The sequence below is a fragment of the Nothobranchius furzeri genome, chromosome 3, assembly GCF_043380555.1.
Source record: "Nothobranchius furzeri strain GRZ-AD chromosome 3, NfurGRZ-RIMD1, whole genome shotgun sequence".
In the NCBI taxonomy this organism is placed as follows: Eukaryota; Metazoa; Chordata; class Actinopteri; order Cyprinodontiformes; family Nothobranchiidae; genus Nothobranchius; species Nothobranchius furzeri.
In genome coordinates, this window is record NC_091743.1 from 85505363 (window position 1) to 85531421 (window position 26059).

A 26059-nucleotide genomic window follows, 5' to 3' on the forward strand; every position below is an offset into this window, starting at 1 on the left:
AACACTCCACACACACACACCATCATCATTCATCACGTCTCACTCCACCTTAGTCCATCAGTACACAGAGTGTTAAAGTTAGTCTTGTTTAAATTGTGTAGAAATAAATTTCTTCACTATTTTAAAACCGACTCTCTCTCTTTCCTTGGAGTTAATGCGACGTGTCAAGTAATCCCTTCAATAAAAAGTTCCCGATCTGGTTAAAATAGTCAAAGATCCATCAGATTGATGGATCAGACACACACACACACAGCATAGGCCAAAAGTTTGGACACACCTTCTAAGTCAGTGTGTTTTGTTTTCATGACCATTGGTAGATTCTCACTGAAGGCATCCAAACTATGAATGAACACATGTGGAGTTATGTACTTAACCAAAAAAGGTGAAGTGACTGAAAACATCTTTTATATTCTATTTTCTTCAACAACAAAAAAGCCACCCTTTGCTCTGATTACTGCTTTACACACTCTTGATGAGCTTCAAGAGGTAGTCACCTGAAATGGTTTTCCAACAGTCTTAAAGGAGGTGTTTAGCACTTGTTGGCCCCTTTGTACATGGTCATGGTCATGAAAATAAAGGAAACACATTAAATGAGAAGGTCTGTCCATAAGTTTGGCCTGTACTGTTGGACCTGACTACATCAGCGCTTGGTAGTAATATTGCGGTAATTGTCCATATTATAAATGGCGATTACACCTTGGTGCACCAGAGGGAGGTGCCATGATCACGTGGGGAGTTACTGCCAAGCTCCAGCTGGCAACTATATTCAAAATGAATGTAAACACGGGCCGTAAGTCTCGCTTTTGTAAACAGAAGCAGCTGAGATGATGAGCTGGAGTGATGCAGAGCTCCTGGAGCTTCTCTCTTTTAGAGCTGGAGCTCAAATCACCAGAAACTACGCAGGGACTATGGAGAACAGACACGTTCAGGAGCAGCTTGTTAAAAAAAACATAACGAGTGCGGCTTCAGTCACAATAAAAAGCAAATAATGTCCAAGAAAAACTGAAGTCCGTGGCAGTGCAGAGATTGCCCCTGTACCGCCATCATGTAATATTTTGTAAAAAGGACATGATTGCCACATTACCGCCGCGGTCTGACCACTTATAAACAACCTAAGGCTCCCTGATTCCGCCACAATGTTGCTGCCAACAGATCCCATTGTTTTGTCAAAATGGCTTCTGACATGAGCAGATAGAGATACTTGTCCTTTTTCGGTTTCTTCTTTGGCGGCGTATCGCGGACTGTTGAGCGACGTCCTCTTAATATGTCACGTTGTTTATTGCTCTGGTTGGTCCCAGCTCTGTCCAGTTTTACGCGGACACAGCTCGAAGACAACCATTACTACTCGTGACAGTCTAAATAGTAAATAAGATGGCTTGCCAGGCTAGATCCTTGTTGTTTCTTTAATCTAACGTCTGACAACTGAGACCGAGGGATGTCCTAAAATGGGCGTTGTACCTGAAGGCGCTCATTTTGCCTCAGTTTCATGCTCCTTGGTCGTTTTTATGTTAATGGTTTTATTCAGGCATAGTTGAAGACTTTACAGCATTTCTTCATGTCCTGTGAGCCAAACGTTAATAAAATTGCACAAATTCATCCCAACAAATTTCTAACGTCACATCTAACGAGGAGCGCAGAGTCATTATTTCTCAGGAAACTCTTCTCCTCCCTCCACCAGCTTCTGTACGTCCCAAATGTACAGTGTATAGGTGTGTGTGCTGGCCTTTTTTCCTTTCCAGCCCATAATGTGTTGAATTAACACAATCGCCGTGTTCCAGCCCGTCTGCAAATGACTGCCTAATCTGAGCCACGCTGGATTTTCCCTCCGAGAAAAGTTCATTTGGGCACAGTAGCTAACAATACCTTCTCATCACGTTAAGGCCATATTTTAATTCACCATTGAAAACTAAACCCTATTCCTCCCCCTTTTGCCTTCCTCCATCACCCCGCGTCCCCCCCCCCCATCCCAATCAAAATGAAACAACCTAGGCCCCGGCTAATTAAGTGTGTGAATATCTGGACCCTAATTAACATATTTGTGAGACAGGCAGACGCAGGGAGGGCCTAGCCGGAGCTGCCGTGTTTGCTCACAGCTTGAGCAGCGTCGCTCTGTCTTCAGTTAAAAAGGAAACCCAGGCACGTCCGGGCTCCAGGTCTGCCCAGGCTCCCGCGAACACGGGGGGAGAGAGTGCCAGTAATTGGATGACCGTCTTATTATCCCTTTGTTAGTTGCAATTCCCTGATTAGCATTTTAGAATATTTTAAATTATAATCCAGGAATTAGGGGATTTTACTGCTGTTTTCTTTAACCTCCCCCCTCTTTCCAATTAGCTAAGCGGAGGGATGAGTCCTCTGAGGTGTTTTTTTTCCTCACATGTAACCAGGTAGAAACGTGTGTGTGTGTGTGTGTGTGTGTGTGTGTGTGTGTGTGTGTGTGTGTGTGTGTGTGTGTGTGTGTGTGTGTGTGTGTGTGTGTGTAAAAGCTGTTTGGTTGCATTTAGGAATAGCTTGCTCTCATTCATGCTTTTACCTGGATTTATGAACTCATGCGGGACTTCATGCTTTTTTTACGTCACTCCTTTTGCTCAATCAAATATTTACAAGTGAAATTGTGCATTTCACAAAGTCCCCATTGTTGCTTAGAGGTGATTATCTTCACAGATTTTTACCGTCTCCACGCTTCCTGTTTATTTAGGCCAATAGAAATCGCCCAACTGGGACATTTTGCAATAAACTTTTGCTGCAGATTACTTTTGTCTGATTGTTTTCACGAGCCCAGACATTGTGGATATGCGGCTGGAGTTTCGTGACTAGATGAGGTGGCCGATGTGTGTTTTCTGTTTACAATATGTGAGCGTGAGACCAGAAGAATGAGTGTGTTGAGTGTAAATGTGTTTTTGGGGAATAGGGCAGTGGTCCATAACAATGCAGGCCTAATTCACCTAATTGGGAAGGTCAACTGCTGTGTCAGCATCAGATCTGTGTAAATTGAGGGAACTTATTATATAAAAGGGACAACATGTGTCTTTCTAATTCTAAATATGGAAAAAGGAAGCTAAACTATCCATAATGTAGAAAACCTTCGCAAGTCACACCTACTCATTTGCACTAAGTCATGACTTCACAAAACACTGTTTAACTACCCATGCTGACAATAATCTAGTCCAGATTTGAAAGGTGTATTGTTGTTTTTGATCTGGAGATGATCAAATATATAGCACATGATGTCAATTCTGCTTCATGTGGAATCAGACGCTGGAAAAGGAAACAAACTTCAACAGCCTGGCCTTTCTGACACCGTCTGATCAGGAATTTTATGACTTTGTCCAGATGCCTTTAAGGCCCTGTCCACACGTAGCCGGGGATCTGCCAAAACGTAGATATTTTTCTACGTTTTGGCCTGTCATCCACACGAAAACGGAGTTTTTTCACATGAAAACGGATCTTTTTAAAAACTCCGGCCAAAGTCAAGATCTGCGTTTTCTCCGTTTTGGGTGTCTGCGTGTGGACGGACAAAACCGGAGTTTTAAGGTCCGCAACGTCACTTTCCGCGACAAAAAATGCTGACATCACGTGTGCGACCTGTGTTTACACTAGCCAACAGCATGGATGCCCTCAGAGCTGCGCTCGCTTTATCAATTGTCCAAGCGCTTTTTGCTTGTTTGTTTTTGCAAGCGGAATTACTGCTCCTTGCAGAAGACCACAGACGAAGGACGAGGTTAAGAACAGGGGAAGTACTGCCGCCTACAGGTCTGGCATGTCCTTAACAACGTATTTATCCGGGTACGTGTGGACAGAGTTTTTTCTTAAAATGAGGTGGTGTGGATGCAAGTTTTTGGAGGGTCGGATATTCGTTTTTAAAAAAACCCGGCTACGTGTGGACTAGGCCTTAGTCTGAGGGCCTTTTTCTAGTCTCTGGTTCTTTTTCATCTGAGAAATAAAATGAGAAAAGCATTTAACACCTAAATAAACCAAGAAAACTACATACGGTAAATACTGTGAAAGAAACAAGAAACACAAGGTAGGCCTAAATAGTGTGGAATGTGTCTTCTTGAAGAAATCGATCAGAAGAAGAAAATATCATTTCGATAGCGCCTCTCAAGATAAAAATCACGAGGCGCTTCACAAAAACAAAAAATGTAAAAATATAAAAAGCATTTAGAAAATGTTTAAAAATATATTTAAAATGAGCAAAAATAGACAATTGTGATAAAAAAATGTTAAGAAAGAGAGAGAGTGAACAGGAAAGAGGGAAATCAGTGGATCCTGAGGAAGGTGGAATAGGTGGGGAGAGCAGAATAAAGAGAGAGAGGTGAAGAAGGTCATACAAAAGCCAGCTTGAACAAGTGAGTCTTCAGCTGCTTTTTAAAGGAGACCACTGAGTCCACTGATCTCAGGCTCAGGGAGAGAGAGGTCCAGAATCTGGGGGCCACAGCAGCAGATGATCTGTCACCTTTGACCTTTAGCCTGGTGCTGCACAACCAGTAGGCTTTGATCACTGGACCTCAGGGACCTGCTGGGGGTGTAGGGACTAAGAAGATCACCAATGTAAGATGGTGCTTGTCCATGTAAGGCCCTATAGACCAGAACCAGGATCTTGAAACGAACCCTGAAGTTGACTGGCAGCCAGTGAAGCTGGAGGAGAAGCGGGGTGATGTGGGTGTGTTTGGAGGACTTGGTCAGAAGCCGAGCACAGGCGTTCTGAACCACCTGTAGACGGTTCAGGGAGGTTCTGCTCAGACACGTGAAAAGAGAGTTACAGTAGTCTAAGCGTGAGGAGATGAAGGTGTGGAGAACTGTCTCAAGTTCAGAGCGGGACAGAATGGGACCCAGCTTAGCGATATTCCTGAGATGGAAGAAGGAAGAGCGAACAAGAAAACTGACATGAGAATCCAGGCTGAGAGCTGGGTCAAAGGTCACACCAAGATTCCTGACTGAGGGTTTGGTGTGAGAAGCAAGCTGACCAAGAGAGTCTCTGACTTTGGGAACCAGCTTGTCTGGGGCACAGATGAGGATCTCAGTCTTATCTTCATTCAGCTGAAGAAAGCTCCCAGCCATCCAGGTTTTGATAGAGTCTAAGCAGGTGTGTAACAGCTGCAGCTTAGACATCTCATGGGCCTTGAAGGAGATGTACAGTTGGATGTCATCTGCATAAAGATGGTAGGAGATTCCTTTGAAGGAGCTCAGGATGTGCTGAAGAGGAAGCAGATAGAGGAGGAAGAGCAGAGGCCCCAGCACAGAACCTTGTGGGACACCATGGGTAAGGGAGGTGGTGGAGGACCTAAACTTGGAGACGGCCACTGACAAGGAGCGCTCAGAAAGATAAGAGGTGAGCCAAGTGTCCAACGAATGACTCACTACACGTTTTCCAAAGTAAAGCAGGTATATCCTGATTAATTCAGAACTAAATAAACTGAACGCAACAGTTTGAGACTCAAGAGTACAGACCTTAGTTTTTCCCTTAATTTGTCTTTGTATAACGTTTCCCAACTAAACTAAAAAATTTTCTCAAAACAGATTAAATATTTGCTCTCGGCATTGGTATGGTATTTAAGGGACTGGTTGTTGGTACCAGATGGCTGGTCTGATCTTCTGAGATTTGAACCCACAACCATCTCTTGAGTTTACTGAGAAGTTGAAAAAAATCTAGAGTGCAGCAGTTGTGTGGCTAAAAATGTCTTGTTGAGGTCAGAGGTCAGACTGGATTTAGATGATAGGAAGACAGCAGCAGCCCTAATGACCACTGGTTCCTAGCAAGTTCTGCAGAACAGCATCTCTGAATCATAATATCTGGTCCAGATGGGCCAGCAGCCAGAGGTGGAAAGTAATGAATTACATTTACTCACGTTACTGTAATTGAGTAGCTTTTTTGTATATTTATACTTTTAAAGTCGTTTGTAAAAGCTCTACTTTTACTTTTACTTGAGTAAGTTTTTTAAAAAGAATTGTAATTCTCTACATTTTAAATCATATCTGTTACTGAGTAAAAATAAATTGTAGGCTTAATAAATTAAAAATACTGTATTATGTGTAGCAGTGTCGGAACAGAAAGAGTCACCTGCATGATCACCGCATCTAAACCGTGGGGGGTGTGGGTGTACACTTTTTGCTCAAAAACATCAGTTCAGTCCCTGAGATCCACTCGCTGTTTACCTCCTCTCTCCCTCCTTTCCTGTGGGTTGGAACCTTCGCGCACCGGTCAAGAGTCAAGAGTCAAGAGTCATTTATTGTCATATTCTCCACATGTGCAGGACATACAGAGAAATGAAATTCAGTTTCAGCACACACAATTCAAAGATCAGACATACGTGGGTAAGACACATAACAAGAATTGGTGACTGCGGTCATTCGCAACATGAGTCGCGCTACCTTAATAGTTAGATGAAAAGGGTGTTACATGAGGAAAGTTCAGGGAGGGGAAAAAAAGGCATTAACAGGGTTACACCAGCAGGGTGTAGCACTCCAATGCAAAAAAACACCCGACATGGAAGCACAGACAGCACGTGTACAACATCAGAGTCCAATGGGGAGGTGGGGGTGGGCGGGATCCTGAAGCCTCCAATGGGAGCTGCCACTGCGGCGCATCGACCAGCTGCAGAACAACAGGTGGGAGGGAGAGATAAGGAACAGAGAGCACATTGAGGTCCCTGCAGATATAGCCTGAAGGGAGAGGGTGAAGGTCGGGACACAGCATCTGTCTGCATTCCTCCTTTTGTGGGGGTGTGTTGAGGCAGCCTTGAGAGGCTGCTATGGCGTCAGATAAGGATAAACATAACTTTGTTTAGGGTAGACAGAGATAATCTTCCCCTCCGTCTTGTAGTCTCTAAGTGGTCATTCATGTCCACCAGTGAAGCCAATTTTACATTCCACATCCCCGCATCGTCCGGCGACCCTCTCCGAGATCAAATCCATCTTGCGCACTAACACAGGCAACGCCGCAAGGACATTGTCCAGCTTACGGCTCACCTCGAGTAACGTCCCAGTCTGTGAGGTCACCGCACGAGCGGCACATTCCGTGGGTACGGGTCGCACTCCAATCGCTCCCGTCTTCCCAAATTTCCAGAAAACCAGATATCCTCCCACTCCAATCAGAAGAAATCCAGTGATCATCAGGCCGAATATCCACAAATCTTCCACGTCCTCGATGGACAGCTGAGAGAGGCACACGATTCGCCAGACCTCCCAAGAATCGAGTGCATATCCCGATGCGAATGTCCCCTCGGGACAGGTGGGAGCCCCCTTCTCCGTTCTCATCGTAGAGAAAATTTTGTCAATCACGTTGAATGACCAATTAATTAAGTCCATATTTCCAAAAAGAGAGTAGTGGTTTCAGGAGAAATGCAGAGAAGTGCTCTGTAGGCAGACAGGACAAGAGCCTTGGGGAAGCCGATAAGGGAGCTGAGAAAAAAGCGTCTGTACTCTCTGAAGGCTGACGGTGTGGCGTCATCAAAATTCTGCTCGGTTCGGTAGCGAGACTCGGTTCCGTGTTTGACACGTGTTTCCCTACCGCTCCGCACTGAAGCTGCAAAATAACGTTTAGCGTTCATAACAAGCGGATTATCAGCGCTCTGCTCATAAAACAGAAGACCTGCAGGTCTCTGTGAGTTAAAACTTCCTGATATTGTTCAGGTGTAAACATTGTGCTCCATCGCTGAGTTTGAACTCAGAAGATGCTTCTTGATGCCACAGATATGTGATGATTTATCTTGTTTCTTTAGTTTACTCCAGAATAAGAGATTCAATTATTACAAAAGCAGGTCAGTGTAGTTAAATTAGTCATGATGTGTGTGTGTGTGTGTGTGTGTGTGTGTGTGTGTGTGTGTGTGTGTGTGTGTGTGTGTGTGTGTGTGCATGTGCGTGCATGTGTGTGTGTGTGTGTGTGCATGTGCGTGCATGTGTGTGTGTGTGTGTTACACATATAGGACTGCATGAGACCGCGTGGTTTCATCAAATCCATCTTATTTCATGGTTGAAGTCAAGGCTCAGGAAAATAACTTTCATAAATAATGACGTCTCCATAGTGTCTACGATTGTCACATTCTGCCCCTGCCCTCCTGACTGTGTTTCTCTCCTGCCCTGATTAGTCCGTATTGTTCTCACCTGTCCCTCGTTAACCTGCCCATGTTTCCCTAATTAGCCTTCTGTATTTATACCACCTGTTTTGCTCCTGTCCTTTGTCAGATCATTGTTGCTTGTAGTCCTTGTGTTTTGTTCCTGTCGTTCCCAGTCCTCCATTAAAACCATTTTACTTTTACTGAAGCCTGCATTTTTACCTCCTGGTCAGCTCTGCTACACATGGTCCGCCGTCATCCACATCTACATCGTGACAACGATAATGTTTTATCTTATACTGAACCTATCTTTGGTCTGGGAGGTGTAACTTATCATGATACAAGCCTTTTAAAACATGTCAAGTGTTACAAGAGGAGATGAATGCATGAATTTAAAGTTCATGTTTGGAGACCAACCTTCACAGTTTGGAGGCTCACGCTGGTGAGGAGACACCGTTAGTTCTAGTAACACCTGGGCTCCCACGGCCTGTTCTGACAGGATGGACATTACGGGACCCTTGAGGATTCCAGTTGGATGACTGGAGGATTATTTAGGAGGACTGGAATGAACAAACTGATTTCAGTGGTGAAGGGTTAAATGAGTGAGTGAACCCACCACCGAGGATGAACTCTGCTAGCTTGAAAAATCAGCTGCTCTAAATAAGCATGAAGGTCAGAGAGGAGCTCTAGGATGGACACGAATAAAGGAACTGTAATGTAGAGGTAAAGTAGGGCAGGGCCAACGTTAGCAGCTGTCATACGGTCCATCTGAAAAGTTTGACTTTCATTCAGCTTGTTATGTGACAGGTTAGAGCACAGTCTCATGTTAGAGTTTTATCCTGACAATATTGAGATACCTCACATATTGATGGCATCTAAATATTTATTTATTATTTTTTCAAAATAAAAAATAATTTTAATCCCAGTTGAAACGTACAAGCCTAGAAAACCTCGTCCAATCAATGTGCACGTCCTGTTCTCACTGATTGGACAGAAACCCCTCCATCAAACGCTGTGTGTGTCACACACACGGGCGCGTTGTGAACTGTTGTTGTGATTTTGCACTGATGTAGCCATCTTAACTCTGACAAAAAAGTAACTCAGTAACTTTTACTTTGAGTGCATTTTATTTTATGTTACTGTTCGCTTTTACTTGAGTAAAAATTTAGGCAAGTACCTTTACTTGTACTTGAGTAAAAAATTATCAAAATATTAGTACTCGTACTTTAGTAGGAAATTTTCGTACTCTTTCCACCTCTGCCAGCAGCAGAAGACCACACCCAGCAGGTGCTACTCCTATCAGCTAAGAACAGAAACCCGAGGCTACGACTCACACGGGATCACCAGAACTGGACCAGAAGAGACTGGAAAAATGTTTCCTGGTCTGATGAGTCTTGATATCAGCTGCAACATTCAGATGGTCGAGTCACAATTTGGTGTCACCAACATGAAGTATGAATCCATCCTGCCATGTATTAATGCTTCAGGCTGCTGGTTGTGGTTGGTGAGAAGACAATGTTCTTGTCCCTCTTGGACCCCTCAGCACTGCCTGATCCTGGTTTAAACACCACAGCCTACGTGAGTATTGTTGCTGACCATGTCCATCCCTTTATGACCACATGGACCATCTTCTGATGCTGCTTCCAGCAGTTTCGTAGAACAATAAAGTTCACTGGACTCTAACGACCCCCATGGTCACCAGATCTCAGTCCAGTCCAGAACCTTTGGGATGTGGTGGATTCTCATCATGGATGGAACTGCCAGAACATCTCAAGAGTTTTTACACCATTCTGAATCCATGAGAGGAAGAATGAATGTGGGTCTGGGTGTGGACAAGGCCTAAGCCAGTATTAGTGAGATATACCCAATGACATCATCACTGTTTTCCCTCCACGTTCTGAAACTTCTGCTACTTTTCCTAATTTGTGTGTAAGATCTGTTTGGTGAACAAGTGAGGGTAGGAGGGATCGGGAGATCGACAGGCGGATTGGTTCGGCGTCTGCAGTGATGCGGACGCCGAGCCGATCTGTCGTGGTGAAGAGGGAGCTGAGCCAGAAAGCCAGGCTCTCGATTTACCGGTCGATCTACGTCCCAATCCTCACCTATGGTCATGAGCTTTGGGTAATGACCGAAAGAACGAGATACAAGCGGCCGAAAGGAGTTTCCTCCGTAGGGTGGCCGGGCTCAGCCTTAGAGATAGGGTGAGGAGTTCGGACATTCGGGAGGGACTCGGAGTAGAACCGCTGCTCCTCCGGATCGAAAGGAGTCAGATGAGGTGGTTTGGGCATCTGGTCAGGATGCCTCCTGGACGCCTTCCTGGGGAGGTGTTTCGGGCATGTCCTGCCGGCAGGAGGCCCCCGGGTCGACCCAGGACACGCTGGAGAGGTTACATCTCCAATCTGGTCCGGGAACGCCTTGGGGTCCTGCCGGAGGAGCTGGTGGAGGTGGCCGGGGAGAGGACGGTCTGGAGCTCCCTAGTTGGGATCCTGCCCCCGCGACCCGGACCCGGATAAGCGGAGGAAGACGACGACGATGACGAGATCTGTCTGGTGTATGTTCTACAATGTACTTTTACTACCGCAAATAACTAACACATTCCCTCTAGGAAATTACATTTTTCAGAACATGAGCATATTTGCTCATAAGCTAACCCTAGGTCAAGGCCCTCTGACTCTGCACATAATTATTCATCTCTGCAGGGTAGCAAACACAAAAAGGACTCACCAAAACACAAAAGAACAAAGAGACGTGGTCCCTTGATACAAATAAAGTTGAGAAAACTACATATTTAGGTTGGTTTTTCTCTTTCCTGCACGGTCGCTCTGAAAACCTCTTTGCAAACATGCTGCTCACCACATGTGATTTATTCACCTAATGGAAGAAAGTGTCACCCTTTTATGCCGAGACACCTCGTGACAATACCCTTCACGATACTTTGAGTCACGCGCCTTCTTTTGTCCCGCTCTCAGCACCAAATTGCATTTGTTCCAAGTGTCACGTTAATGTATGAAAAGTTTAAGATGTCACAGGCATAATCTGACAGCAGAGGTTTTAGTTAAAGCAAACGTGTCATGTTGTACTTCTATTAGCAGGTCGCCATTGCACTATTAGTGACATCCCCAAGTCACTGGCGTGTCACCTTAATTTAATGTTAAGCACTGTGACAGTTTAATACGCCGGGGAGACGAAAGGCCCCTCTGTTTCGGCGCCACGTCAAACCTTTTTCAAACGAGCGATAAATAGGGCTTATTGTTTCAGCAATTGAGAGGAACTGTCTGTCTAACGTGCCTTTATTCTCCCCCCCTCCCCTCCTCTGTCTTTCACCTCCTCTCCTTCTTATGGAGATTTTGTTTTCAAGCCTGAGCGGCGCTACCTAGAGGTGGAAGATTAGGCTTTGACACAGGCTGAGCATCTGTCATCCGAAGGTCTGGAGACGACTTTAAACGTTGGAACCGGAAGACAAATCACTGCGTTGTTTCTAAGCCGTTTCCTGTCTTGCTTTTGCTCTTCTTTGCCTCCTCTGGCCGTAAACGTAATCCACCCTGCTCTGAACTTTGACTCAATTTAAAGAAGACAATGGCGTGAGAAAACAGATCAGCCCTTCAAACGAGAACATGGTTGCAGGGTTTGTTTGAAACTGACCTGGGTTGATTATTCTTGTCCTGGACACGACGGAAGCTTAACCCTCTCCTCCGTCTTCCGCCAACCCCTGAGAGGCCACTTCCTCCTCTCTGACTATTGAACCATATACACAAATTGCTGTCAATAGTTTCAGTGGCGGCAACAAGCAACCTTACCGGCGCACCTCACCGTGGGTGTCCTCCGACACGTCATTAGTGATGGGGAGCTGGAAGTGACTCAGGTTGCTCGCTCAACAGAAACCGATTCCCATTAGAAGAATTCCTTCTCAAGTCCCGCGTTCACCATCTGTCCTTGGGCTACAGGTGGGCAATTTTAAACAGCTGCACAGAAAGAGGCCTGGGGGATCCTGGTATAGAGATAAGGACAACGCTTAAGTGGTGCCGGAGGTGCGAGGCCGCAGAGAGTAGGAGCAGCGGGAGTATTACAAGTCCGTTTGTTTTTCCTCACTCCCGTCTTTTATGTGAGGTGGAGGAAAAACAAGGCACCGTGAAGCTTGAAAGAGTGCCTGACATCTGAAGTCTTCTGATAGCTTCCCGTGATGCTCGGGAAAAAAATTAACTCTGACGCCCAAATCAAGCCTCAGGAGCTTAATTACATCAACGGGAAAAGAGTCCTTGTTGGATTCAATCCAAACAAAAAGTAAAAATAAAGAACGATCAGTAGTTTTCAAGGCTTTGTTTGACAGCGAGAAGATATAAAAGACAAAAATAAGGAAAAGGAGGATTCACAATCTCAAAAAATCAGATTTGCAGATGACGCAACTCAAAGAACGAGTCAGAAAAAAGACCTAAATGACAAAACATGTGGTATTTAGATTTTGGCTGAAAATGTTCAGAAAACCTGTAAAGATACAAACAACTATTAATACGTTTACCTATTTGAGCAGGCTTTTATGCTAACAAGCATTTGGAATAACACATATTTTTGCCCCCTCTGAAAATCAACTCGCAGGAATACGTTTTTTTTTCTTTTGTCTTTATTTGGGATGCCAGATGATCTGCAACATTTTTCTAGCCTGGCAAGCCAGACTAGAAAAATGTATTATTTAGTCTGGCCACGCTCCATTGACGGCTCTCGGTTGTGGGGCGGGTTCTACCGTTGTCTTTCAAATGATCTCCGCATTCCACTGGACAATGAATGTGACATACTCTTGTTTCACTCTGTTGCATCATCCCACCCACCAGGCATATAGAGTGCCCTGATTGGCCCACAAAGCGGATAAAGCTCTGTGATTTGTTCCCTAAGCAGATAGAGCACTATGATTGGCCCACCATTACGGACCAGTCACAGCTCTTTATGTGTTTGAAACCCCTCTAGAGAGCTGTGATTGGCTAGCCAGAGTCCTGGTATGAGCTGCGGAGGTTCCAATGGAGCATGCCTAGACCATTCTTTGCAAAGCAAGAATTTGGTCTAGTTCACTAGGTTAACATTTTTCTATATGAAAAAACTTTTCTATGTATCAAACCTCTTCCCAATTTCACTGCATTCTCATGCAGTGACAATAAAGGCTTTCTGATGCTGAAATCTCTTATCCTTTGGTTTTGGCATTTTTTCAGTTTTATTAAGTGTCTGCAGAAAATAAAGTTGAATTCAATTAATGTTGTGGGCATGTTGGGTGTCTTTGTTCAGAGCTTTTTATAAAGGTAATTAAATGTATTTTTGCTAGTAACCTTAGATAGTTTTTTTTTTTTAAAACTCTTTTAAAATAAAACATCAAACCACTTTTGACCTTAATGGGATGCTGGGCAACTTTGTGACCCCTGTGGCCAGAATACAGCATTTACAACCTCAGACTGGCGGGCTCCCTTCACTTACTTCCAGCACACTTCCTGCATGTTTTACATCATGAACACGGCTCATTTGTTTAATTTAGTCAGGAGTCACTCCTGTAAACACTGACGAAATGGTAAAATGGTAAATGGCCTGTATTTGATATAGCGCCTTCTAGAGTCCTGGAATTCCTCAAGGCGCTTTACAACGCAATCAGTCATTCACCCATTCACACACACATTCACACACTGATGGTGATGAGCTACGATGTAGCCACAGCTGCCCTGGGGCGCACTGACAGAGGCGAGGCTGCCGAGCACTGGCTCCACCGGTCCCTCCGACCACCACCAGCAGGCAAGGCTAAGGAGACATTTCGGCTGTTAGATTAATGTGCTAAAAAGACAAATTCACAGCCAGGAGATAGTTTTGCTTTTGGTTTTAATAAACGGACACTAGAGGGTGCTAAAAGCAAGCCAACACTGCCAAGTGTGTCTTTAAAGCCTCCAAAGAAAGTATTAGGTTAAGTACCTTCATCAAAAATCTGCCACATACAACTGCCCAGTGGATCAACAGGTGAAAAGCGTCAATTGCATTTCTTTATTACCGTTATATAATCAAATAAGTCTTCTTATTATATAGGTATGTTAACATTAGACAACAAATGGTTCTGCTTTAAAAATAACCATTTTTTATAAATATTGCATATGGCAGGCTTTGAAAAATGAATCTAATTGCAGCTAATTTGTGTAATTTAATCTATCTCTGTTTTACGTAGATCAGTGGAATGTGTCCGTTTCAACTAATGAATAAAACATTTACGGCTTACTCAGATGATTTCTAGATTGCTTTAAACTAACATTTGAATGATACAAAAATATTTGTATTTTTTCTAAACAAGTTGGACATTAGCATTTTATGATATTCATCAAGTTTATTGTTACATGCTGCTTAGTAATGCATTATATAATATGGTTAAGCAGTTGTTGAAGGTGCATTATGTAGAAATGAAGTAAAAATGACTTCCTGTGGTAAAATTTGGTTACTGCAACCACTTAAAAACAAGTGAAGGTGATCAACTCTGGAGCTTTTTGCCAGCCATCGTCAAATTACAATTGTCGGCGCTGCAGTATTAGCTTGCAGGAGGCACGACAACTGCACACTCACTGATGGTAAACAGTAGTTACGTCCCTCCTTCCTTTGTTTTGAAAGGAGAAATTCTGACGATCCCCACAGCTGGATATGAAATATGTTTTATATATTATATTATGTATTATATTTTCTATATTATATATTATATTTTATAATTACCTTCCTTCCAAAATGACATTGGACTAATTCCTTTCCATAGGCTCCAATATCACGTTTTTGAGGCCAAATGGGAGGTGGCCACCACCGCCATTTTGACTCTGTCACAGGTTCCGTCAAGCCCAGACAATTCCACAAAAGGGACGAGAGGAGGAGCTGAGGGTGGGGCTGTAAGGCTGGGATCAACTGACGACACCAGGTCGAACTAGCTACAAGCTAACCTGAAGCTAACCCTGGCTAACCCAAAGCTAACGCGGAGGTGGGAGCTAAGCAAACGGAGGTAGCAACCTAGCTACAACCGGAGTTAACTGTGCACAACACCAGAGCTTCTGAGTCAGAGATACGCCGGGCTGACCGCTGGGTAAAACCGGGTGGAACACAGAGGTCTCCGAGACCTCCACAAGCCGGCAGCTGCACAGCAGACAAGCGCCGCTGCGATCTGAGATGCACAGAGCTGCCGCTGGGGAGAACGGGGTGGAAAGGTTTCCATCCCAGAGCTCCACAAGCCGGCAGCCCACGCATCAAACAGAAGCCGCGATCAGACAGAGATGTGCCGAGCTGCGGGGAGGGGAGAACCGGGTGGAAAACATCGGTCTCCCGAGAGCTCCACAAGCCAATAGTCGGAATCCAGCTCCACCAACATGTTATATTTCAACCCATTTTCTAAAGTGCAGCATTATGTTAAATGCACTGGGTTTTACCCTATTACATTTAAATTTCATGGTTAAACAGTACATGTTAAAATCTAAGCTCAGCTCGGCAGTGACCTAAAATACATAAATATAATTTTACTTACTGAAAAAAATGAAGTGGAGACTCCTTGGACGCTCTTTTAGTGCAATTAATGCCACAGCAAGTCATTTTGTCCAACAATTGCACAAATAATATCCAAACAAGAATACACAAACACAGAGACTCAAAATCCCGGAGCAGTTTCCAGGCCAGACCGAGGCTCTACTGAGGCCTTTCCACGGAGCTAGCTCTGTGGTCACGTGGGTCTGATGCTCATTAATTATACAGAATTTTAGGCTTTTAATACACTTAAACAGAAGAGTGAGAAAAAAATCACCCCCCCTCAGAGTTGTCATGAGTGTAAACTAGATCATTTAAACAATAAACATGTTTTGGTACCAGGCTGTAAACATGTTTATTTCTGCTGTGAAATTGGTATTTTTAACATGGGAGTCAATGAGGATTTGCTCGCTTCTGACACTAGCCCCTAGTGGATGAGGGTGGAACTGCAATTTATGGTACTTCCGGGTTTGATTCAATTTTGGAGCCGCATTGTGGGGGCTTGGATTTTCTCGCAGTAAAATTATCTCTATATTCTTACATACTACACCTTTAATACTTTATTTAATAGTTTATTCATGCTTAATAATTCACCAAGTAACATTAATAAAAGGGACGCGTCTTGTAAAGTGTTACTCAACAATCTCTTTAAAGTGTGAACTCTGGACTTCTGTAGGTTTGACATAATCAGAAGGCAATAAATACTTTTGAATAGAGTCCTTTGGTGATCAAGGTTCATATTTCTGAAGGTATTTATTCCAAACAGACAACTATTTATGGATGGGACACTTGTCCAGTGAACATTTAGACAAGTCACTTGAAATGTTGTTTTATTTTGAAGATGATTAATCTGTTCACTACTATGTTACCAGTGTTAAACAGTCATGATTATGATTATTTCTATTACCGAGGAGCCCCACTTGGGGACCAACATAACTGCGTGTGAAGAAAATGCAGCCGTTCCACCCGTGCTACAAAAAAAGGTAGCTTCACAGGGACCCTCGCCTCCCCCTCGGCCATCCTATTGACAGGGATGACAACGGTCCCATGATGCACCATTATCCTTGACCGTCAAGCCGACATCAAATGGGCAGGGAGCTGTCCCTGTCAAGACCGAGCAAGAAAAGCTTCTCAAAAAGTAGAGGCGCTGAGAAAGAAGAGATGAGTAGAAGGCGCGAGCAGCTTGTTACGTATGCTGCTTTCCACCTTGCTTTGTCAAAACAGGCTTATTCAGTGTGCACACAAGCCTTGAGGGATGTTTCTTTCAAAAGAAAGGGAAAGAAAGGCGAGAGACAGGAGAAAGAATCAGACATGAATCCAACGACTTGTTCTCTCTTAAGGGGGCGAAGCTCTGCATATGTTTACGCAAACCTTTACTTCACACTTGAAATGAAAGAAGCACAAAAAAGTGTGATGAGGAGAGAAGGGGGGGGGGGGTGCTTTGAAGCAAGATAAAACAAGCCGCTCCTCTGCAACGCACATCTTCTCATCTTTGTGATGTTAAAAGCAAATTGATAAACAAGGGTTCTCGCTTTCAAGGGGTCCTGTCACAAATTCAGGGTGTAGAGGATTCTCCCTTTCATCAGCAGAAGAGTCCCACATGAGTAAACTCTCGCTTAGCAAACTTTCCTTGTTCTGATGCTGTTTATCATTGTATAGCATTTTGTTTCAAAATGATATTACTGGCCCTAGGCAGATGCTTCATAGCTGTCCAAATGTTTGCACTGCTATGGAGGAGCGAGGAAAATTGAGCTTATGGAAAATGAGCTCCTTCAGGAGGAGATGGGATCTAAAGGGTGGAGGTGCTGTAGCAGAGGTGTAGGAGATATTTTGGTTTCATTTAGGGTAACAGCAAAGAAATAAAGATATCCTGTTTCTAGTTTCTTTCTTATTTCTTGTAATCCTACAGTTTCCCTAAACTCTGTAAAAAACGGACTAATTGAAATGACACAAACACCATACGTCAGGGATTGTGGGATATGTAAAACAGAGAATGCTCATCTGTCATTTCTGCAAGACAGAATTTTATGAACAAACAAAGCCAGGTTTAACTGCTGTGCACCAGTTACATGCCAGACCTCCATGGCTCCAAGTCCATTCTGAAAAGCCTCCAAGTGCATTTATTAAGACGGCCTGACTTGAGTAGTGATGTGTCAGAGATGCAACCAATTTGGGTATCCAGAGAGCCAGAAGCCAACGCTTCGAGTAATTAAGAGTTTCGATTTTAATTTGGCCTGAGGGTAAGGAGAGTGAAGCTGCCTGCTCCCAATCTGGACTCTGAGACTCAAAAACCCAAGAAGAATATGGCAAATTTGGAGAATGTGTACCAGCATTTGTCTATCACTACAAATAAAATAAATGTAATAATAACTATTTAGTCATCTGCCAGCTTGACAGAAAATAAACATTTAGCATTTTACATGCTGCCTTTATTTTTATAGAGTTTTACTATGGTGGTCTTGTGTTTTGCTCTCGTGCAATGTTTAAATCTGCACCTAGCATTTTGTTTGTAAAGTACTTTGGTCAGCGGTCATACTGTTCTTTAAATTAGTTTTAGACGCAAAACTGGTATGGTATGGTATGGTATGGTATGGTATAGGGCTGCACGATATTAGGAAAACCTGCAATATTCGATAACAGTGCTTAATATTGCGATATCGATATTACTCGCGATAAATGAACAAATACTAAAGTATGCAGTGTTGATGTCGTCTGGCGTGTGACGTCTGCTCTGGGTTCAAAGCAAACAAAAACTAATGCATGAATTTCATTACAACATAACATTTTTATTGCAAAAAATATGCAGCTGCACCTGCTACTGTATTAGCAGCTGCACCTGCTACTGTATTAGCAGCTGCACCTGCTACTGTATTAGCAGCTGCACCTGCTACTGTATTAGCAGCTGCACCTGCTACTGTATTAGCAGCTGCACCTGCTACTGTATTAGCAGCAAAACAACAAACTGCATGCATGCAGTTTCTCAGTGACTTTAAAACATCACCACCACCATAAAACTTTTTCTGATGCTCCAAATACAGAAAAACATCCCTTAACAGGGTTTTTAGAATAAATAAAAAAAATCAGAAAATAAGTTTAAATATTAAATAATAGTTAACATCACTTAAATGCAACAGCAAATTCTCTCATTGCTACTGAACATTTTCTCCACTTATGTGGTTATGATTTAAGGCTGTTGCTGTAATTGGGAAGTGAACTGTGCTGGGCCAAACTAGGAGAATATTAAGATTTTCTGAGGGAAAGAGAAAAACAATTGTCTACCTTTCAGAAGAGGAACTGGCAAAAAACTACATGGAAAATATGTGAAAACGTTTGTTTTTAACCCCAAATTGAACAAGTTTACCTAGATCTTAAAAAGCAGCTCAGATGATGAAACTGCAACTATGATTCTGATAACAAGCTAACAAATTGAACTAGCTCCTCTAAGATAACCGGCTAGCAGAGCTTCTGACTGACAGTTTATGTGCAGCAGCAAATCAGCTATCCTGATTAACAAGGTTATAAAAGCTCATAAATGAAAAATCACTTTGATGTGTGGGGGAACTTTTCCAGGCCCTCTTTAGCAGGGTGGGACTGTGAGGAGAGTGCTGTAGCCTTTTAGCTGGAAGCTAACCGGAGCCTGGGGCTAACACCACCACCTGGTGGAACACTAGCGACATGGATGTAGGTGGGTTGGTTCACCGGCACGTGTCGGAGTCAGCCCGGTTATTATCAGCTGCTTAACGACACCGAGCGGACTCACGTTCACGTTTGAAAGCAGCGCTGATTCCAGAAACCTCAGCACAAAGTTCGTTTGTTAATCTGAGCCAGCATGACGAACAAGGGAAGCGAGCGGCAGCGGAAAGCTTGGGCGGAGCAGAGTGGAGATAGTAGAATTTTGGGGTAAGGGTCTACACAGGGGGCGGGCGTATTACGTGAACGGACCCATCTGATTGGCCGCATATCAGAAGGACTACATTTGATTGGTCAAACAATACTTCCGTGTAAAAAACAGAGCTGGTTTACAAAAAGTTGATGTATGACACTGATGGAAATGTTTGAACCAAACATTTATCGCCGTTTTTGACGTGCTTTGCGATGGGCCTATCGCACGTCCTGTTATCGCGATGACGAGAATTTTTCGATATATTGTGCAGCCCTAGTATGGTATGGTATGGTATGGTATGGTATGGTATGGTATGGTATGGTATGGATTGGTTTGGTATGCTATTGTATGGTATGGTATGGTATGGTATGGATTGGTTTGGTATGCTATGGTTTGGTATGCTATTGTATGGTATGGTATGGTATGGTTTGGTTTGTTATGGTTATCAAATCTTGACATAAACCCAGTGGTGTCATTAGTTTAAGGGTATTTAGTGAAACCATGAATGCAAGAAATGGCTTTACTGGTAAAGCAAGGGGTCTGTCAACACAACTGTATTGATTTGCAATTTGGTTGTTTTATCTCCACAAATAACAAGCATGGAGAAGCTTCTGCTGTGCGGTGGAGTTGCTAACGGTAAGCTTCTATTAGCTGAGACATTCTTTGCTGTTTACCAGATGTTAAACCAACAACAGCCTTCCTCGTCGTGAGTCAAAACAGGTGAGTCAGTGAATGTTAATTCAGTGTGGCGTGGATCTGTCAGGTTTTTCAGTTCCTAGAGTTTCTATTTTCTATCAGAAGCTATTGCAGGAGATAGGTGTAGGAGACTATTTTGATGTTCTGCCTTCATGAAAAACTCAGGGTGACTGATTAAAATCAGAAAAATACATTTTTAAAAAGTAAACCGCACCTTTAACATTTGTAATTTGTAAAATAGGATAAGGGAAAGAAAAAGGGGTTTAAACAAGGCCTTACTAATTAGACCAGTGGTTCTCAATCTGGGGTCCCCACAAGATTGCTGGGGGTCTCCAAAAGTTTGCCTGTGCTGAGGTTGTGAGGTTACCAAGAAAATATTAGTAAAACTTACACACCCAACAGTAAAATCAAAACTCTGTGTGAGAGCCATAACTCTGTATGTTTATAAAATGTGTAATTAGTCACTTTTAATTGTGTACATGCTTGTAGGAGTTGGGGTCGGGGGGAGGGTCTGGCTTGTCTTTGACACAGGAAAGGAGTCCCCATGAAAAAAGTTGGGAACCACTGCATCAGACTATCATGGGACAAACTTGAGACTAAAATCTAAAGTGAAAAGTAACTTGAGTCCTTTGAAAACCATTTTTAACAGTGTTTCGTAGTGGATAACATGGCAACGAAGTGCACTAATACACCAATTCATTTAAATTATCTCGATTATAGGGCAGGAATGTCAGCTGCTCATCCGTAAATGAATTCTGATAAAACTGCTGCCCTTCTGCATCATGGACTTTGTAGTTTGTCAAAAGAATGAAAATGATGAGATCTACAACACAGAATTAATGCTAATGGCGACGGTGGCACAGGAGTTAAGCGCTCGCCTCGTAATCGGAAGGTTGCAGGTTCGAGCCCCGCTCAGTCTGTCACTGTTGCTGTGTCCTTGGGCAAGACACTTAACCCACGTTGCCTGCTGGTGGTGGTCGGAGGGACCGGTGGCGCCAGTGCTCGGCAGCCTCGCCTCTGTCAGTGCGCCCTAGGGCAGCTGTGGCTACATCGTAGCTCATCCCCACCAGTGTGTGAATGTGTGTGTGAATGGGTGAATGACTGATTGTTTTGTAAAGCGCCTTGGGGGGTTCCAGTACTCTAGAAGGCGCTATATCAAATACAGTACAGGCCATTTACCATTTTTACCATTCTAATGGTGGAGTTTATTGAAAAAAATCTTATTAATGAAGTAAACAAAGAAACATGCAAATTTGGGATTTAACTGAAACATAGTTCAGCTATTCAGGATTACTTCTAAAATATGTATTGTTATATTAATCATGTTTGTTTTGAAGGTTTTTTGTTTGTTTGTTTTTTTGGCCACAAAGAAAGTTCAGTTTTTAGTATATTTTATATTTTTGGGACGCATTTTGAACAAAACTGGCACGTTGCTAATGGTTGGTGAAAAGTTGACACACAATGACTTCAGTAAAACAAAAACATGTGAAATAGTAATTAAAGATACAGAGACACTTCGAAGTGACCGTCATTCTGCTCCTTTGTCTCAAACTCAGAATTTAACAGTCAGCTTGAACACGTGAATCTAATAAAAAACCTCATCAGCATAAAGATGAGAGCTGACCCTTTTTCTGTACGGTAGAACTTCACAGTGAAGGCAGCGTTCTCTACACAGAGCTCTGGCCCCACTAACAACCTCGTTGGCATTCAGCTCTTACAGATTCATGAGCCGGGCCGGTCCAATCATGGAAAAAACACCACAGGCCATCGGCCCGACTTGCCGCGGCTGAATTCAGCGAGACACCCTTAATAGCGTGCTTAACCTTTGAACGAGACGCGTGTGAGGCCAATTCCTGTCTGCCCAGACGACTCGTCAGGGTCCCATCGAGTCGACAAGACCTCGGTCATCACTTTAGCCTCTACCATCAGTAGCCAGATCAACCACTGGCCCGGGGGTGTGCATGCACCCCCACTGGGCAGCACACTGAACTCCCTGTTGCGGGCTGGATCCTTCAACCCCCATCAGATAGATGGGGGAGGGAAAGAGTAGCAGGTTGGAGTGGAGGACTCTGTTTGGTCTCTGGGAGTATTTCACATCATCATCAATGATCACTGAAACTTGTCATAAAAACGTGCTCACAACACATCTGTTTATGTTTGAATCAATGTAATAAAATACACACAAACAGGGATGGGAATCAGGTTTTCTTATGGTTCCGATCCGAACAGAAAGGAGCAAAATCCTGGAAAAGTATTGATCAGATTGGGAAAACAAAGGCCGTATTAGACAAAAACCAGGCTTGGCTCTCAGTAGGATGCTGTTTTAGCATTAAGCCTGGTTTATGCTTCTCCGTCAGCTCCGCAAGGGACAGACGGATTGACGGAAGCGTTTTGCTCTCATACTTCTCCGTCTCCTGGAGAGTGTTGCAAAGCAATTGCCCGGCAGGACCACAGAGGGCGTAGCGCTGTTCTGTGGTATCCTGTCGTGTATCGGTCCAAGATTGTGTGTTTATATTGTGTTTTTTGTGTTTATAAGAGACTTTTAACACGGACATAATTGTCTCTCATTCTCCCACCTCTTCATGCGCTCCCCACCTCTAAACCCACGTTTCCTGTCATTTCCGTCCACAAATAAAACGCTTGCTGCGTATCTTTTCACTCCTCCAGTCACGGGAGGATGAAACGTTCATATTTTTAGAGGTTTTTTTGCGAGATATTCTTCAAGCTTCTCCGTGTCTGCCGCTAGTTATCCTCGGCTCTCTTTGCAACGGCGGCGCTGTAAACAACAGCGGCGTTCTGACCAATCACAAGCTTGCGTAATCTGTCTCGTTCGACGGATGTTTAAAAAAGTGGGCTCAACTCCGTACGTACTTGCGTGCCTGCCGGAGCCCTACGCAAGGACGGATAATGGCGTTGCGTGTCTCCGCACTGACGCAGACGGAGAAGCATAAATCAGGCTTTAGTCCTGATGGAGTGGAATGCACAGCTTCCAGAAAGTGTGTCTTTTCTCTCATTGGTCCACCAAATATTTACCCAGGAGTCTTTGGGAGGAGATTGTTTTTTGTTAAACGTGGGTCTGGTCTGGATTTGGACTCCCGAGGATGCTCATTCTCGTTGTTAAAGCAGGTCCGGGTGAGGCTGGGGAAACAGATTTCATCTTTTCAAATAACAGGCTGTAACAAGGGGAACAATCCTTTTGTCACATTTCACATCATTTTAAAACTCCATTCTTCGTTTTCTCTTCTGAATCTTTGATGCACCCAAACAAGCTTCTGAAGGCCAGTGACAGATTGTCCATAACATCCGTAATAACTGGAATACTTGGATTCAGGGTTATATCCTTAACCGTACAATCCCTGGGAAAAATCAGGGTTTTCTGCCTCCAAGTGTCTGAAAAACGCCCGTTTGCCCTTTCAGCAGCCCTCACTAAAGAATGCAGTGTGTGGCAAATGGTGATGAACTTTTCAAAGTACTCCTAATTGGATCGGGCACAGACTAAAGTTAAGATGGTTATTTTTTGCTGGGCATATTCTAGGAGCTGGCTGTAGGGAAAAAAGCGATGTTTATGGCTTCTGAAGAAACATTTGGCAGCCAATGGTCATTAAGAGGAGTCCTGCCAAGTGAAAAGTTGCACTCTTAACCGAAATACACACAAAATCAAGACATAAATACTCAGGAGGGAATTGCTGCACGCTTGCCTGAACCTACTCCAGCTCTCGATCATAATTTCATTAATTGCTCCTGAAGTTTATGATACAGGGAGATGCACCAACTGTGAAGCAAGGAAACACATTTCCTGGGCCAAATGTGCGAAGAGAAATCTCACATTGAGAATGCATCAAGTCACATTGTTTCCTGTCTTTTTGTGGACAAGTGGCAAAAACATATTTTTCACATTTATTTTCTCATCATGCAAGCATTTCAAACCAGACAAGATATCCATACATGTCACCATTTCTTAGTCAAATGAACTTAGCGTTGCTTTTTTTGCAAGAGTTCTATTTTATCTTACATCATGATAATAAGTCTGTATTTTACACTCTAGATTACTTTTTATAAAACATTTTTACTGATTTAAAAACATTATTTTGTAGTTTGGTCTAACTGATGTTTTATGGTAAAATGTACTAAGAAACAATGTTTATTTCCTCACAGACTTTGGTTCCAGCCAAGGGTGGTCCTAGGGGAGGTCCAGGAAAAGTCAGTGCCACTCTGAAAGCAAGACTGGACAAAAGATGTTTGGGCCTAGAAACAGCGATCCCTCGTTTACCGTGGCGATTGCTGTTGCCATACCAGGGGGATGCAGCCTCGGGACGATAGCTGATGGGAAGGGTGACTATTTCAGTGTTTTCTTACTAATGAGCCTCTCTTACAGATAGCGATGGGTACCGAATTCGGTACTTTTTAAGGTACCGACCGAATTCCATAGTACCGACTGAGCACCGATTCACATCATTTCAAACGGTGCCTCGTTTCGGTACCCGTCCTTCATAACGAGAACTTGTCTAGACAGCTGCGCATGCGCAAGAGCGTTATGTCGTCGGTCGCTGCGAGCCAGTTGTAAACAGAGCAGCATGGTAGAAAGAACGTACGCTAAAGCTTGGGTCCACTTCACTAAATGTGATGGGTAACTGGGTGATGATGAAACCAGCGACAATGATCTAAGTGAGACATCCTCATCTTAATCTACTCCGGTAGGAAAATAAAATGTTTAAGATAACGTTAGCTTGATATGTTAGCTTCTGTTCCGCTAATGGTGCATTCGTTTTCTCCTCGGAACTCTGAATTTCCGACTAGAAGAACATGAACGCACTCTAAAGTTTGGCTTCACTTTACTAAATGCGACGGGTGATTGGGTGAAGATGAAACCAGCGACAACGATCTAAGTGTGAGGAATCATCGTTTTAATCTGCTCCAGCAGCTAAATAAACTGTTTAAGATAACGTTAGCTTGATAAATTAGATTCCATTGCCACCGTTGTTATCAGCTAATGGTGCGTTCGCTTTCTCCTCGGAAATTCTAACTTCCCATTAGGAAAAATCAAATGAAAAAGGACGGCAAAAGGAATGAAGATACACAGTAAATTTAGTTCACAGTAAAGATGTTTGCTTCAGTTTAATTATCAGCTTATAAAACTACAAGGACAATGTTAAAATACAAACAGTTGAATGTTATTTATCGTGATATTTATCAAATATGGTTATATATTGAGAAAATATATGTTTAATTATAAAAGAGAATTAAAATATTAAACACTCAAAAGTATCTAAAATTGGTACCGTTAAGTACCGGTATCGATTCCTAGGTACCGGGAATTAGTACCAAATCTATTCAAATGTCAAAGGTACCCATCCCTACTTACAGAGCACCCACCTCCCTAAAGTAAGTCTGGCTCCAGAATAAATGGTCTGAATGTATGTTTAATTAGTTTAAAGGGACTTTATGGAGTTTTGAACTTTTATGCTCGTGATTGCCCCCTCAGGCCAAAAGCGTAATGGCAGCTTCAATAGTAGGCTCGTGCACGAGGCGCGCATGCTGTACGTGCACACTCCTTAACAAAAATAGCTGAGACAGTCCTGTGTGTATGTGCGTGTGTGTGTGTGTGTGTGTGTGTGTGTGGCCCGGAGGACAGAGGACAGGAGAACACGCAGCTAATTAATTAAATAATGTGGTTCTGTACCTTTCTCTTCAGCACAGCCGACAAAGGTTTATGATGGGTCAGTCCTCCTGCATGCTCAGATCATTCCCTTCCCTTGCTTGAAAATTGTTCCAAAATGAAAGTTGAACCCACATCTTTTTATCCGTGAATCCAACCTTTAGACTTTTATTTCTTTTGTGTGGTCATCTCCGCTCCGCGATTCCATACCCATTCATCTCTAAAGAAACCAAGCTCTACATGCACACATCTCTACATTTCTGC